The sequence below is a fragment of the Tenrec ecaudatus genome, chromosome 4, assembly GCF_050624435.1.
Source record: "Tenrec ecaudatus isolate mTenEca1 chromosome 4, mTenEca1.hap1, whole genome shotgun sequence".
Taxonomy (NCBI): domain Eukaryota; kingdom Metazoa; phylum Chordata; class Mammalia; order Afrosoricida; family Tenrecidae; genus Tenrec; species Tenrec ecaudatus.
Window position 1 is genome coordinate 11,655,789 of NC_134533.1, and position 14,730 is coordinate 11,670,518.

The following is a 14,730-nucleotide window of genomic DNA, read 5'->3' on the forward strand; positions in this document are numbered from 1 at the left end:
TGAGGCAGAGGTGAGAGATGCCTCCACCTTTTATCTTTTGTTACCCTATTAGGACACCAACCAGTCTTCTCATGACACTCTGCTTCTTTTCTGACTTTGATAATTCATTGAAATTGCCACACAGAACCCACAGGCAGTATTCATGATTAAGGGGTGTTTCTCACAGAAGTTAAAAGGTTACCACATCCAGGATCAGAGGACATTAAGGCTATAGTCATTGGTCCAAACAACACTTCTTATCAGCTAGCAGCCTTTAGTCCTTAATTTCTCAGCCATGGGCCAGGAAACCAGCCCACTGCTCTGCCTCACAATCAGAGAGTCTCAGGACTGCCACTCTGCTCACCTTCAAGGACCCTTTGCCTCAGCCTTTGGTCTTGATGTGGCCTGGCCACTACTGCTTCTGCTAAGTCAAGAAGAGAGGTAGCTCAATCATGCTTCCCTGGTAGCTCTTCTTTGATGTTCCCAGAAACTCGATCTCTACTTCTGAGACGGCACTTGTACAGGAGAAGTGCATTGATGGAGGTGTGATTTCTGTGTCTTTCAGCGGACCGTATCCTCAAGGAATCAAAGAATAGTGACTTGGTTCATTCCCTCTCGTAAAGTGGAGACACAGAAAAATATCGTATTTTAGGCAGATCATTCGTATAAACGAGAACTCCCTCCCAAATGGGATTGTAGCCACAGGCATAGGGGCTAGAATTAAGCGAACATCACAAAAGAGATTACGGATGCTATTGTTGTTAGATGCTGTCCAGTAGGTTCCAACACATAGCAACTCTATGTATGACAGAACAAAACACCACCCTGTCCTGCGTCATCCTCATAATTGTTACGTTTTTGTCCATTGTTGCAGTCACTGTGCCAATCCATTGTGTTGAAAGCATTCCTCTTTCCCGCTGCTTTTCTACTTCTCCAAGCATGATGTCTTTTTCCAGGGACTGGTCTCTCCTGATAGCCGGTCCAAATTATGAGGCAAAGTCTCACCATCCTTGCTTCTCAAGAACATTCTGGCTGTACTTCTTCCACGACAGATTTATTTTTTTCTTTTGGTAGTCGATGGGATTTTCAATATTCTTTATAAGGACCATGTTTCAAACACATAGATACATCTTCGGTCATCCTTACTCAATGCCCAACTTTCATATGTATATGAAGAGAATGAAAATGTACAGGCTTGGGCCAGGCCCACTTTAATTCTCAAAGTAACACCCATTCTTGGCCACACTTCAAAGAGGTCTTGTGCAGCAGATACACCCAATGCAGTGCATGATTTTGATCTCTTAACTGCAGCTTCCCTGAGCACTGATTATGGACCCAAGAAGAGTGGGGGGAAAGCCATGGGTAACATCTACTTCACAGCTGTGAGCAAAGCACAGGTGCCAGTCCTTCAGGGACTTCTGTAATATCTTTTCCAGATGCCAAATGACTTAGAATTCTAATGAGCAATGTTCTGGAAAACAACCCCTGACCCACCTCCTTTCCTAAAGTGCTGGCATCTGTGTTCTTTTGCTCATGTTATTTCATGCCTGGATGTTTGTAAACTGCAGAGTTTTCTCCTGGGACAATAGTCCTCTCACACACCAAGGACGCATGGTGCATTTGCATAATCCCTAGTTATTGTCATCCCCGTGTGAAAGGTGAACTTTGAATAAAGAAGACCAAGGAAGGATCAATGCATTGGAATTGTGGTGCAGCAGATGGATATGGGATGTACCATGGACTGCTAAATGGACAAACCAATCTGTCTTAGAAAAAGTACAGCCACAGTGCTCCTTAGAGGCAAGGATGGCTCGAGCTCTTCTTACATACTTTGGACATGTTGTCCAGAGAAACCACTCCCTGGAGAAGGACCTCCTGCTTGGTAAACTAGAGGAGCAGTGGAGGAGAGAAAGGCCCTTAAGGAGATGGACTGACACCTGGGTTGAAACACTCAGCTCAAACATAAGAACAATCGTGAACAATGGTTCAGGACCGGCAGTTGTTGGTTCTGTTGTGCATAATGTCACAATGAACCAGAATGGACTTGGTAGCACTTAACAACAATAAACCACCTCCATGGAGGCTGGATCCTATCCAAGCCCCACTCTTGATTTAACCTAGGAAATTTCCAGGACTCCACACTGCTGAGTTCCCAGCAACTAGGGCTTCCTCTGTTGAACTCTGCTCAGTGATGCTGAACAATTGTCTGGTACCCCAGCCGACTTTCTTGATTGCTCTTCATACCATAGCCTCTGAGAAGCCTCCTCTCGATGCCCATTTGTTCAGGTGACCTTTTCCCCTGCTTCCTTAAGCACACGTCTATTGAAGCCTTTGCTTACTATATTGAAATAATAGACTTATGTCTCTGCCTATCTACATAGAAGCCTTGGTTACACTAACAGGTAAGTGTTGGACTATTAACCGAAAGATAGTCTGTTCAACCCCATCAGTGGATCTAGAGCAGCGGTTCTCAAACAACCTTTCACAGGGGTCACCTAATATATCCTGCATATCAGATATTCACTTAAGATTCATAACAGTAGCAAAATTACAGTTATAAAGTAGCAACAAAAATAATTATTTGGTTGGAGGTCACCACAATATGAGGAACTGTATTAAAGGATCTCAGCATTAGGAAAGTTGCGAACCACTGATCTAGAGAGAGCTGAAGCTATCTGTTCCTATAAGGACTTACAGCCAATATAGAGTTGCTAAGAGTCCAAATCAATGGCAATGGGCTTGGGCCTACGCTTCAAGATTAGAAGAATCTTGAGTGGGTACATGAATGAGTTCTTTTGATCTTTTTATCACCACAGCCCAGCATATGGTTTGGCATAGAATAGGTCTAATATGAATAGTATTGCTATGTGACAGGGAGCATCGTAATGCCTATTATGGCAGATGTGTTGTTGTCAGGTGCCATCAAGTTTGTTTTGACCAACGACCCTGTGCACAACAGCAGAATGAAACACTGTCCAGTCCTGCATCACCCTCTCAATTCTTCCTTTTCTTTAGCACATTGTTGCAGCTACTGTGTCAATCCATCTCCTTGAGGGATTTCCCTTTTTACTGCTCTTCTACTTTATCAAGAAGGATGTCCTCCTTCAGGGACTGCTCTCTCCTCACAACATGTCCAAAGTATGCAGGAAGAAGTCTCACCAGCATTTCTCCAGCAAGCACTTCAGGCTGCACTTCTTTCCCAAACAGATCAGTTTGTCCTTTTAGCGTTCTCTGGTACGATCGATCTTCACCGGCACCACACTTCAAATGCATCGATTCTGCTTCATGTTTCCTTAGTCACTGTCCCACGTCCACCTGCATATGGAGCAATTAAAAATATCAAGGCATGGAAGATGTAACTCGGTGAAAATGCTGCATTTTATCATTCATCTCCCTTGTAACCCATTTTAACGTTGTTTCAGTTTTTAATATCTTCTGTTTTCTTTTTAATTAAGGCTTTTCTCTGTTTTTATCATTGTTGTTGCTTTCTCGGTGTGTTTCTTGTTTTGTATGATTTTCTGTATGGGTGATCTGGGAGAGGTAGATCTAGAGGGTCAGTAACTGGAGGCCGGGGAGGAGAGGTTGTGAGGCAAGAGGAAGCTAACAACAATGTGCTCAAAAAAGAAGAAAATGATCTGAAATAGATTGTGGTGGTGACTGCACAACTCTTCTTAATATGATTGAACTATTATATGATGTGATGTGTGAATCCATGCCAATAAAAATACTTAACAAAACAAAATAGAACACAACTATAAAGTTTATACCACAGGGTGGCACCATTTCATGTATAATCTGCAATCTCCCTGAACATTGCAAGTATCTTATTAGCCACTAGGAGAGAGGTAGATCTTTCCTGTTAACTTAGGCGCTTTCAAGATGTTTCTGACTCAGCACAGAATGACACCAGCCCATAGAGCCTTTCCTGAGTGCTATGAGTCAGCATCAACCCAACGGCAGTTGAGTTCAGTTTTTTGGTCTTAATCCTTACAGAAACAGATTACCCTGGGGTCTGCAGCTGAGCACTTAATGGCTGTGCCACATCAAGAGTGTGCATGCAATCTTCACAAAATGGCTGAAATGACACGGAAGTTTTGCTGGGGTTTTCACTCATTTGAAAAACGGACCAGCTCCTCTCTTCTGTTTGTTGCTACAGAACAGCTTCTGGAGTACTTTTATTGCAAACATTACTAGTAAATAGGCAAGTATTAAAAATACAAATACCGTTTAAATGTTGATAATTATTCAGCATATATAGTATAATGTCACTTAGTGGATTACACAATGGGCTACTAACCACAAGGTCAGCAGTTCGAGCCCACCTGCAAGTCCATGGGAGAACAATGAGATGTTCTGCTCTCAGGATTGACTCCAAGGTTTGCCTTTTGGTTCAGAATTTGAGTATAATGCTCTTGATAAATGCATCTCTCAAGGCTCTGGACAAAGCTTTTGTTTTGTTTATCCATAACACCCAAACATCTCCTGTTGTTAAAAGGAGTCAAATATATATATAAAATCCTTGTAGATGGAAACTTTAAGAAAAGTTGTCACGTGAATGGGCAGATAGGAAAAGAAGGAGTCTTGTGATAGTCTTATCACCCAAATTCTTTACATTTATCTTAACTTATAAGCTAAAAACCACTAACCTCTGATGGTGTAATGGTTATGCATTAGTTTAAAATCACCAACTACTCCACGGGAGAAAGAGGAGTTTCTATTCCCATAAAGAGTTACAGTCTCAGAAACGCACAAAAGTCATTCTAATCTGTCCTATAGGGTCGCTATAAGTCAGAATCAACTCGATGTCAGTAAATTTGGCTTGGCGGGGGTTTCATTTTACTGAAGGCAAGGAATTAGACACTACTTGGTTTCCTTTTAAAAAAATCACATACTACAAGAAAATATTTTAAGTGTTTTCTTTGAAGCCAACAGGATTCTATATGCAGAGGCAATCCTCTATATGAAGACTCTGCTGGTTGACAGGAGTGCCCTTTATGTCTCTGTAAATTGGGACATTTTAGGAAGATTAAGAGAGGGAAGACAGGAAAGAGAACCACTGTGTCCACATGACTGGTCTGTGGTCAAAGTGTCTGTGGGCCTGATGGTCTAGAAGAGATTTATTTAAGTCCTGGTCCTGTGTGTGCCTTGCGGAGTCTCTGTGTGTCCCCTCCAGAGAATGCGCTCACCAATTTGAAAACCAACGTTCTAGAGAATCCCCGGACCTGCAACCTTGGGCAAAAAGGACACACGTGACTGGCACATCCTGGCGAGGCTGTGAGTCCAATGACACTGTGCTCCTTGAGGAGAAACATTCTGTTTGTTTGAACTGTGATGGCTGGAACCGCTTCTCTTGGGGGAGGCATGTGATGTTAACTGGTGTCGGTGAGTTCGCTGAAAGCGTTAGCCAAAAGCAAGGCTCCAGCAATGGACAGAATACCAATAAGGATATTCAATAAACATGTACCTTGGAAGAAGGAAGACCTCTGACAGACAGAAAACTGCCAGATTTTGAAGTCAGGTTGAGAAGAGGACAAGACATGAGTGTTATCATTGCTGATGTCACGTGGATCTCAGCCCAAAGCAGAGAATACTAGAAAAGTGTTAACGGTTTCATCAACTATGCGAAAGACATTCAACTGTATAGATTCTTTTTTTCCAGATTTTTTTCTTCAAATTTATTTATTTATTAGGAGTGACTGAAATAAAAAATAGAGTTGAGTCCCATCATCATCACGATCATGGTGGAAATGGCTTTAAGAGAAAACTGGTCAGATGAATATTATTGCATCCCATTTTCAACCAGTAGGTAGTTACCATTGATCTAGACAGCCAACCGTCTGCCAAGAATGCTTGAGATATGCTACATGATACAACATGCCCATTCATGGGGGAAGCCCACTAGGAAATAACTTATGTGAACTTCTTGATTTCATCGTACAAGACCAGCACAAAGGCAGCACCCATGCCTCTAAGCACATTGGACCAGGCGCCCTTGAAGAGCGCTTTGCTCCCTTCATCCCCAGCAATCTTCCTCTGGCAGTCCGGCGGGCCGGTGTCCATGATATCAGTCCTTTGCGCCCCGAATGCGTCCTCATTCGGCTGAGAATGGTGTCCAATGGGTAGGAAGCCACCCAGACATGGCCATGGCGAACAGCACGATCATCCAGCTGAAGATGTGGGTGCTCTTGGGATCCGGAAGCATTCCCTTTGCGGTGTCATTGATGCCGAAGTAGGCAGCCCGGTTGATGATAATCCCCTACACAGACACGTGGAAGCTCTGGGACAGGCCCCTAATCCCATCAGACTTGGTGATTTTAACCAAACAGTCACTGAAGCCTTTGAACTGCCGATTGGAGCCAGCTTTGCCCACACCAGCTGCTAGACGGGTACGGGCAAAATCAAGAGGGTACACAAGACACAAGGATGTGGCCCCCGCGGCACCGCCCGATGCCAGGTTCCCTGCAAAGTAGCGCCAGAACTGGGTCCTCTTGTCCACACCACCCAGGAAGATCTTCTCATATTTATCTTTGCAGGCAAATTTGAGAGGTTGGGTGGGGAAGTATCGGATGACATTGGCCAGGTTACCACACCCGAAGGACAGGACTCCCTGCTCCTTGGGGTTACAGACCACGCAGTGATACCCTTGTACTGTTTATCTGCAGTGATTTGCTTGCTGGCGGGCTGCACCTGCAGCAGCAGCTGGACCCATTCGATGGGCGCTAGCGAAGTCTTGGAGATGGCCAGGCGGCCACTCCACCTGCCAAGATGTCCTTGGCGAAGGCCCAGCGGCATCTGTCATGTTGGAAGAGAATGAGCCGATGGGCGACCGCTCAGATGGAACAGGAACCGGCTTTGACTCTGGGGCTCTCACGGATCTTAAAGAATATAATAAATAGCTTTGTGGAGAATGGGCCTTCCAAGCATTTGGTTGTGTTCATGAGAAACCTGTCCACACTCTTAGAGAGTGTCACTCCAAAAGAATGAGGAGATACTATACGGTTTAAAATCAGGAAAGATGTGTGTTAGGATTGTACCCTATCACCATAATGATTCAATCTGTATTCTGAGAAACTGGAATACATGATGAAGAGTGCAACATTGGGATTGGAAGAAGGCTCTCTAACCACTATTGATGGGTAGATTGCATGCCTTGCTTGCTGAAAACCAAGAGGGCTTGAAGCACTTGCTTCAATATGGCTTACACCTCAATGAGAAAAAAAAAAGTCCTCATAACTGGACCAACTACCAACATCGTGATACATGAAGAAGGGATTGAAATGTTGAGGATTTCCTTTCACTTGGATCCCTAGGAATAGCAGTCAGGCAATCGAAGTACACGTGGCATTGGATACTGCGATAGTTTATTGTACCAGCCTGGCCGATAAACACAAGTAGGATTAACTGAAGGGCAGAGGGATAAATGGCTCGGTGAGCCTCGCCTTGCTTGTTCTGTGCCTCAGTTTAAAGGGGTACACTACCTGTGGGATGCCTAGCCTGTGGACTGTGTCGCTGTAAGTTGAGGTCCCTTTAAGCCCACATGACTGGAATGTTCATCTCTGGAGCTGGGGACCGACAGTTTATGACAGTTGGGGACCTGCCTTGCTGTTTGCTGCCTGGGTATATATAGCCCAGCTCTCTCTACAGAAGGGGACTGGCAACTGGCGGCTCTCAAGCCTTAAAGGACTGCTAGTGTCTCACTGCTTTATAATTTAACTGTTAATTTCTTGAATTATCTATCTGTATATAATTTAACGGTTCATTTCTTGTATTAGATTTCTATCTTTATAAATATATTTATATATAATTACTAGCAATCTGGTTTGTCTCTCTAGAGAACCCTGTCCAACACAGATACTTCATGGCAGAAGATCTCTTTAAAGTGTTGAAAGGGGGAAGGTGGGGGGAGAACGGGGCAAAAGGGTGAACTGCAAGGATGGACATACAATAAACCCCGCCACCGAGGGGGACGAACAACAGAAACATGGGTGAAGGGAGACCGTGGATGATGTGAGATATGAAAACCATACTAATTTGTAATTTGTCAGGCGTTCACGAAGGTGGGAAGGGGGGAAAGACAAAAGAGGAGCTGATACCAAAGGCTCAAGTAAAAAGAAAATGTTTTAAAAGTGATGATGGCAACTATATGTACAAATGTGTTGATTTTTTAAAGTGCTTTGTGTATTTTAGACACAACCCCATTATCAGATAGATGCTTTGCAAAGATTTGCCCCCCCAAAAAATGGCTTACTTTTTAAATTTCTTAAAAGATGTCCTTTGCAGAGCAGAAATTGTACATTTTATTGAATCCTAAGTTAACATTTCCCCCCATGGACTTTGTTCTTGATCTTGTACCTACAAATTCATTACCAAGTCCCAAGGTTTTCTCCTCTGTTCGCTTCTAGAAGATCTAGTTTTGCATTTTCTGATTAAGTCAATGAATCATTTTAAGTTAATTTTGACAAAAAGTGTAAAGTCTGTGTATGCATTTAAATGTGACTGTCCAGTTGTTCCAGCACCATTTATTTAGAGAGGTATCCTTTTGCCATTAAATCATCTGCTACTTTGTCATTGATATGTGTGGGCCTATTTCTGGACTCTCTATTCTGTTCCACTAATCTCGCTGTTCTTTCACCAACACCAGGTTGTCATCATCATGGTAGCACCCAATTCTTTGGGTTTCTTCTAACCTATAAGGTAACATCACACATTCCCCTGAAAATTATTTTGAATGCTCTATCAGCCAGCTGATAACTTAGGTCTTCTTTGATGTCACTGAAAGCAAGGGACTGGGAACTACTTGCCATGTTAAAATAAACAAACGCATGTGTTCCACAAAATAATACTTTAAGTTACTTCTCTGACATCTGAAGATTTTTATATACACAGTCAGTACTCTGATGGGTGACTGAGTACCTTTTATGTCTTTATAAATTGGGACAATTTAGAAAGCTTAAGAGAGGGCACTCTGGAAAGGAGAACCAGCTATCCACATGGTTGTTCCATAGCCAAAGTGTATGTAGACATTTAGGGTTTAGAGGGATTCCCTAAACTCCTTGTCCTGAGTGCCCCTTGTGGAGTTTTTATGTGTCCTCCAGGGAATGTACTCACCAGTTTGAATACCAAGTTTCTAGACCCTAGAGAATCCCCGAACCTACACCCTCAGGCCGAAAGAACACAGGGGACCAGTGCGTCCTGGTGAGAACATGACTCCAAAAACATATTTATCCACATTCACCACTCTTGCTCCCTTGCTTCCAATATCCACAATTAAGCATACTTAAACCACATTAATAGTCTCAAACCTGGCCACAGGCAAGAAATCAAGTTATTAATCTGTGATGTTCTCACAGTGACTGAAAATGTCAATGAAACCAAGTTGTTCACTTCTAAGATTAAAAAAAAAAACCTCACTTATTGGCAGAATCTATTTCTGCTAGCTATTTTGCTTTGGGAGTGAGGTGATTTTTGCTTTGTTTGATTTTATTACCTATACCCTTCCTTCTTTGTCACATGACTGTTATAGGAGTCCCGGTAGCACAGTGATCACACATTAGGCTGTGATTCACCAGGTCAGCAGTTCAAAATCACCAGCTCCTCATCAGGAGAAAGACAGGGCTTTCTACTCCTAGAAAGAGTTACAATCTCAGAAACCCACAGGGACAGTTCTACCCTGTCCTATCGGGTTCTTATGAGTTGGCATCAACTCGATAGCAGTGAGTTTTGTTGTTGTTGTTGTTTGTTTTGACTATGTGCCAGATATAATGCTGAGTGTTTTTCTGGATTAATTCATTTATTACCTCTAAAAACCTGTGCAATAGCCATGATTATTATCACTTTCATTTTAGAGACGAGAAACTGAGCCCAAGAGGTTAAAGAATTCATTGAAGACAACTTGGGTAGAATGTGCCAGAACTGAGCTTGCAGCGCGGTCGTTGTACAACCAAAGCTGTCCTTAACCAGTGGATGAAGGTTGTGTTGTTGGCGTTGTCATGTCCATTTGGGTGCATAGCAGCTCTATATTAGAGAGTAGAGCTACCCCTTAAGGTGTTCCCGGCTATAGTCTTTTACATAGTATTGACTTATTTATTTGCTCTACAGAGCAAAACATGCACCAATTCAAATGTCTACATATGCAGCTCGCTGAAATTGGTTGTGCGAACACGCTCATCCTGCTTCGCAGAGTGAGTCCTCCCCTATGAGAGCAACTCGATGCCTTCTATAGTAATGCATGCCATTCTTCCCACTGCTTAATTTGACGCCACACCTTGAAAGAACACAATGCTCCAAACAGACATTCTTCACTAGTGAATTTGAACACTGCTTGCTTGTTTAAAGACTTTAGAGGATATTTTGGGGTTTAAGGTTTGATGATTATCTCAGGAACATTGTTTTAGGGGTTTACCCAGCCTTCATGGCTCCGGAAAGTCTAGGTTTCATGGACGTTTTAAATTCTACTGTACATTGACCCTCCTTTTTTTTCATGATTCATCTATCAAATCTTTGAAGGGGGGGACTTGGAGGGGAGAGAGAATATGAATATCAGGGAGGAGAATTTGGCAAGAGTTTGAGTGACATGAGAAGCGGCAACTGGAAAACCATGGCACTAGATCTAGGGGATGTGCTCCCCAACACACAGAGTGAGAAAGCTGAGTGCCTTTGTCCAAGACTTACTAGTAGAGTGGGGTGTCTTTGGGCACATGTTAGCAGAGTTCAAAGGGCTTTGGAACACTCACATAAGTAGGGCAGAGATCAAGTGGAGGCCCAGAGAGAGCCCTGAGCACTGCAGAGAAGAGACTTCCCTGATTGAAAACTGTATACTGATTCTGAATTGCAACCCATTACTTCCCTCATCTGCAACAATAGGCCCCAACATTCAAGCGATTGTGAAGATGGCGCAGCTTCTGGGCAGTGTCCCTTTCTGTTGAAGAAAGGGTCCCTCTGAGCTGGAACCAACTGCACAGCATGTGACAAGAACCACGTCTTCTCTACTAAGCGTCATCACCGTAACGATTGTCTGTGGTTTCTGTGCTGTCATTATCGTGGATTATCAAATTCAGTAGAGAGTGCCATGGGAGGGGCCGCTGGTGTCAGAATTGTTTTATTAATTAAAAAAAAGGTTGGGGAAGAGGGGAGGCATGTCTGACCCTTGAGTAGTTGATATTTATAATGACTCTCCTCCCCCCTGTGAAGTGGGACAGAGAGATTTGACTCCCTTGCCCTCATTCCATTCTTACATGCACACTTCTCCTAGCAATTGACTCTGAGCTTGGAATTGGAGAAGCTCCTGGAAGATCAAGACCTCCTGATCTATAGGCTGCAGATTAGAGAAAAAGCAACCACCACACAACACGATGTGTAATTGCCCAGGACAGTGGTCGTCATTCAAAAGTTATAAAAACATTTAACCAACCAAATGCCTGTTTGAAAGTTGGTTGAACCCACGATGCTTTTCAAGGCTTTAAAATACTGAAGGAGCCCCAGTGGTGCTGTGGGATCAACATAGGGCTGCTAAGGTTGGTGACTCAACTCTACCAGCCGTTTCTCAGGAGAAAGATGAAGCTAGCTGCTGTTGTAAAGATTTGCAGCCATGGAAACTTTAGTGAGCAGGTCTACCCTGTCCAGTAGGATTGCTTTGACTCTGAATCAGCTCGACAATAGTGGTTTGGGGTATTGGAAACTTTGGGGAGCTCATTGATGAAATGGCATTTTCTTCAGTGAGATCGTGGTATTGTGGTTTTGTAGGACAATGGCTTTGTGTATGCTGAAATACTTAAGGGTGAGATGTTCTGATAAATATAACATCAGAGATTAAATAAATGTGGCAAGATGCTAACAATTGGTAAATCAGACAAGGCGGAATACATTCACAGTGGCATGGCTGTTGCTAATTCATGGTATCAACAGACAAGCTATTGATAATTCAAGGGTATTTATTGGTAGTGGACTTTTGCCTACTCTTTAGGTTTTCAATTTTTCAAATCATGAAACAGAAAAGGTGCACTGAGCCAAAACATTCCAACCCATCCCTCTTAAGTCCATCTGACTCACAGAGATCACCTGTACACTGAGTAGAATTGTTCCCAAGTATTTTAAAACCAGCGACCTTCCAGACAAAGAGTGCTAGCCTTCTTCTGCTTGCATACCTCTGAGGGTTATTTAAAGTGTCAGCTTTCTGTTTAGTAGTCTAGTACTTAACTGTTTATTCCACTGAAAATGGCATTAGCTACATTACCAAACTCAGACTCACAGCCATCAAGCCGATCCCGACTCACAGAGACCAGACCTTAGAAAAGGACATCATGCTTGGTAAAGTAGAAGGGCAGCTAATGAGAAGAGGACCCTTGATGGAATGGATTGACCCAGTGACTGCAACATTGGGCTCAAACATAATGGCAGTGTTGTGGATGGAAAAGGATCGAGTGGTGTTTCGTTCTGTTGTACGTAGGGTCACTATGAGTCAGAAGTGACTTGATAACATTTAAACAACAACCACAACATAGGACAAGATAGATCTGCCCCCTTTGGGTTCCTGAGATGGTAAGTCTTCACCAGAGTAGAAAGCCTCAGTTTTCTCCCTAAGAGCAACTGATGATTTTCAATGGCGACGCTTCAGGTTAGCAGCCTGATGGGTCACCACTAGGCCACCAAGGCTCCAGAGAGAGCCAGACCTAGTGACCTGCTCTATGCCTATGTGGGGAAGACCAGGAAGGGCCTCTGGTAGCTCCCCAGGGGCTCAGCAGGCTCTTGGAGTTGAGTTCTAAACTAGCCATTGTTTGCAAAAGCAGAAAGAAAGCACGGAACAAGCAGAGAGATCATAGGAGGCTTTTCACCTCGCTCCTGCTGGTTCCTCTGGCCCCTTTCTGCTACATCACCAGATTGTAGCCAAGGGATGAAGCTGCACCTGCAAGAATTCCCTAAAATTTGCCTTCGGGGATTTTATTTTAAAGGTTTTCATAAGGGATATTTTGAAAACAAGCCATTGGTTTGTTTTGTTTTTTAATAGTCCAACAGCAGAAGAAGGTTAGGCTTTTCAATCTGTTCTCCACCCCCCCAAGTTCATTTACACAGGCCCAAGAAGAAAAGGGAGGAGTGACATGCAGCTACATTTCCTGACCATAAACTGCGTTTAGAAAGCAGCGTGAGAGTATAGACAGGGATGGGTTTGGCTCATGAATCTGCCACGCACCAGCCGTTTGACTTTGTGCAATATAACCACCCAGAAACTGCCTTTTATTACTGATTTTAAAAGTTGAGGAGCCATTCATGGAACACGAAAAGGTTTGTGTCTCGTGTGCGTGCACCCTCAAGGGGGACCTCAGCAGAGGAACTTTTTAACAAGCCGACAAGTGGCTTTCGTAAGTGGCTAAGGTGACAGATTATGTGGATACATGTTGGTTTGGGGGTCTACACTTTGGGTAATCACATAGAGATGTACTTACATTAACTCAGGTTTCAGGGTAACCACCAGGGAAACGACCATTGACCTTGAGCAAGCAAACATAACAATGAGGTCTTAAGCCAGTCTCAGGATGACTCTGTTGACTACATAGACAGCAGAACCTATCTTTTCTTCATGAAAAAGTAAATAAGAGAAGATTCTTAGTGTTCTCTGGCCCTTAGTAGATGGCATCTGCATCCAACCTGTCTGCTTTTAAGCAATGTAGTGTCATAAAGACATAGAGGCTGAATTCAGTAAAGTACCTTAGGCTGGCTGCATTTTGTAAGCGGGTTTCTCCAGCTACATTAAGTCAAATAACTTGGCTTATACCTAGACACTCCTATCATTGTCCAATGGGCTCATGAATAAAGTGACCATGGCAGGGGTGGAGGTTACATGTGGGCTCAACAACATGGATGTTCACTCAGCAAGCCTGGCCTGGCCATAACCACTCCTGCATGCATGCATGCCCACTAGCAGTGGAAAGCAGCACTGAATCCCTTAGAGGGGACCCAGCCCCATGGTGGTTAAAAAAAAAAAAAAACTCCCTGGCAGCAGGTTAATTGCATTGGATCACATCTATCATGGATGAGACAGTGCATTGTTCTTTTTGAAATAGACACTTACTCTGGATATAGGTTTGACTGCCTGGATTGCAGTGCTCCTGCCAAAATGACCATTTGTAGACTTCCAGAATGGCTTATTCACACTCATGGTACTACACACAGGAACTCAGTGCAATAGTCTCATGAAATTCACTGGTCTTAATTGTGTTCCCCGTCATTGGGAGAATGTCGGAATGGTCTTTTGATAACACAAGTAAAATGTTACTTAATATGTAATACCTTGCAGAGATGGAACAATTTTCTCTTCCCTCACTGCCATCAAGTTGATGTTCACACATAGTGGCCCCATAGGTCAGCGCAGAACTGTCCCTGTGAGTTTCCTAGATGGTAGGTTTTTGTGGGAGTAGAAAATCCTGTCTTTCTCCCATGAAGCTGTTGGTGGTTTCCAAATGCAGAGCTTGCAGATCACAACCCAACCCATAACCACTAGGCCACCAGGGCTCCTATAAATACGGTTATAGATTGGATTATGCTCCCCCTGAAAGATGTGCCAAATTCTTAAGCTGGCACCTGTGAACGTGACCTTGGTTGGAACTAGAGTTGTTAAATATTTTATTCAGTGAGGATGAGATCACACTGAGTTAGGATGGGTCCTAATGTAATATGAATGGTGTTCTTATAAAAAAGCAACTGACATCGCAGCACTGTTGACAACAGCAAAAACACAGAAGCAGTACTAATGGCCAT

The 14,730-nt window shown here is 43.3% G+C and overlaps 1 pseudogene; it reads right to left on the reverse strand.

Moving 5' to 3' along the window:
• Positions 1–5,889: 5,889 nt before the first annotated feature.
• Positions 5,890–10,392, reverse strand: LOC142445594 (ADP/ATP translocase 2-like; annotated as a pseudogene).
• Between the last annotated feature and the right edge of the window lie 4,338 nt (positions 10,393–14,730).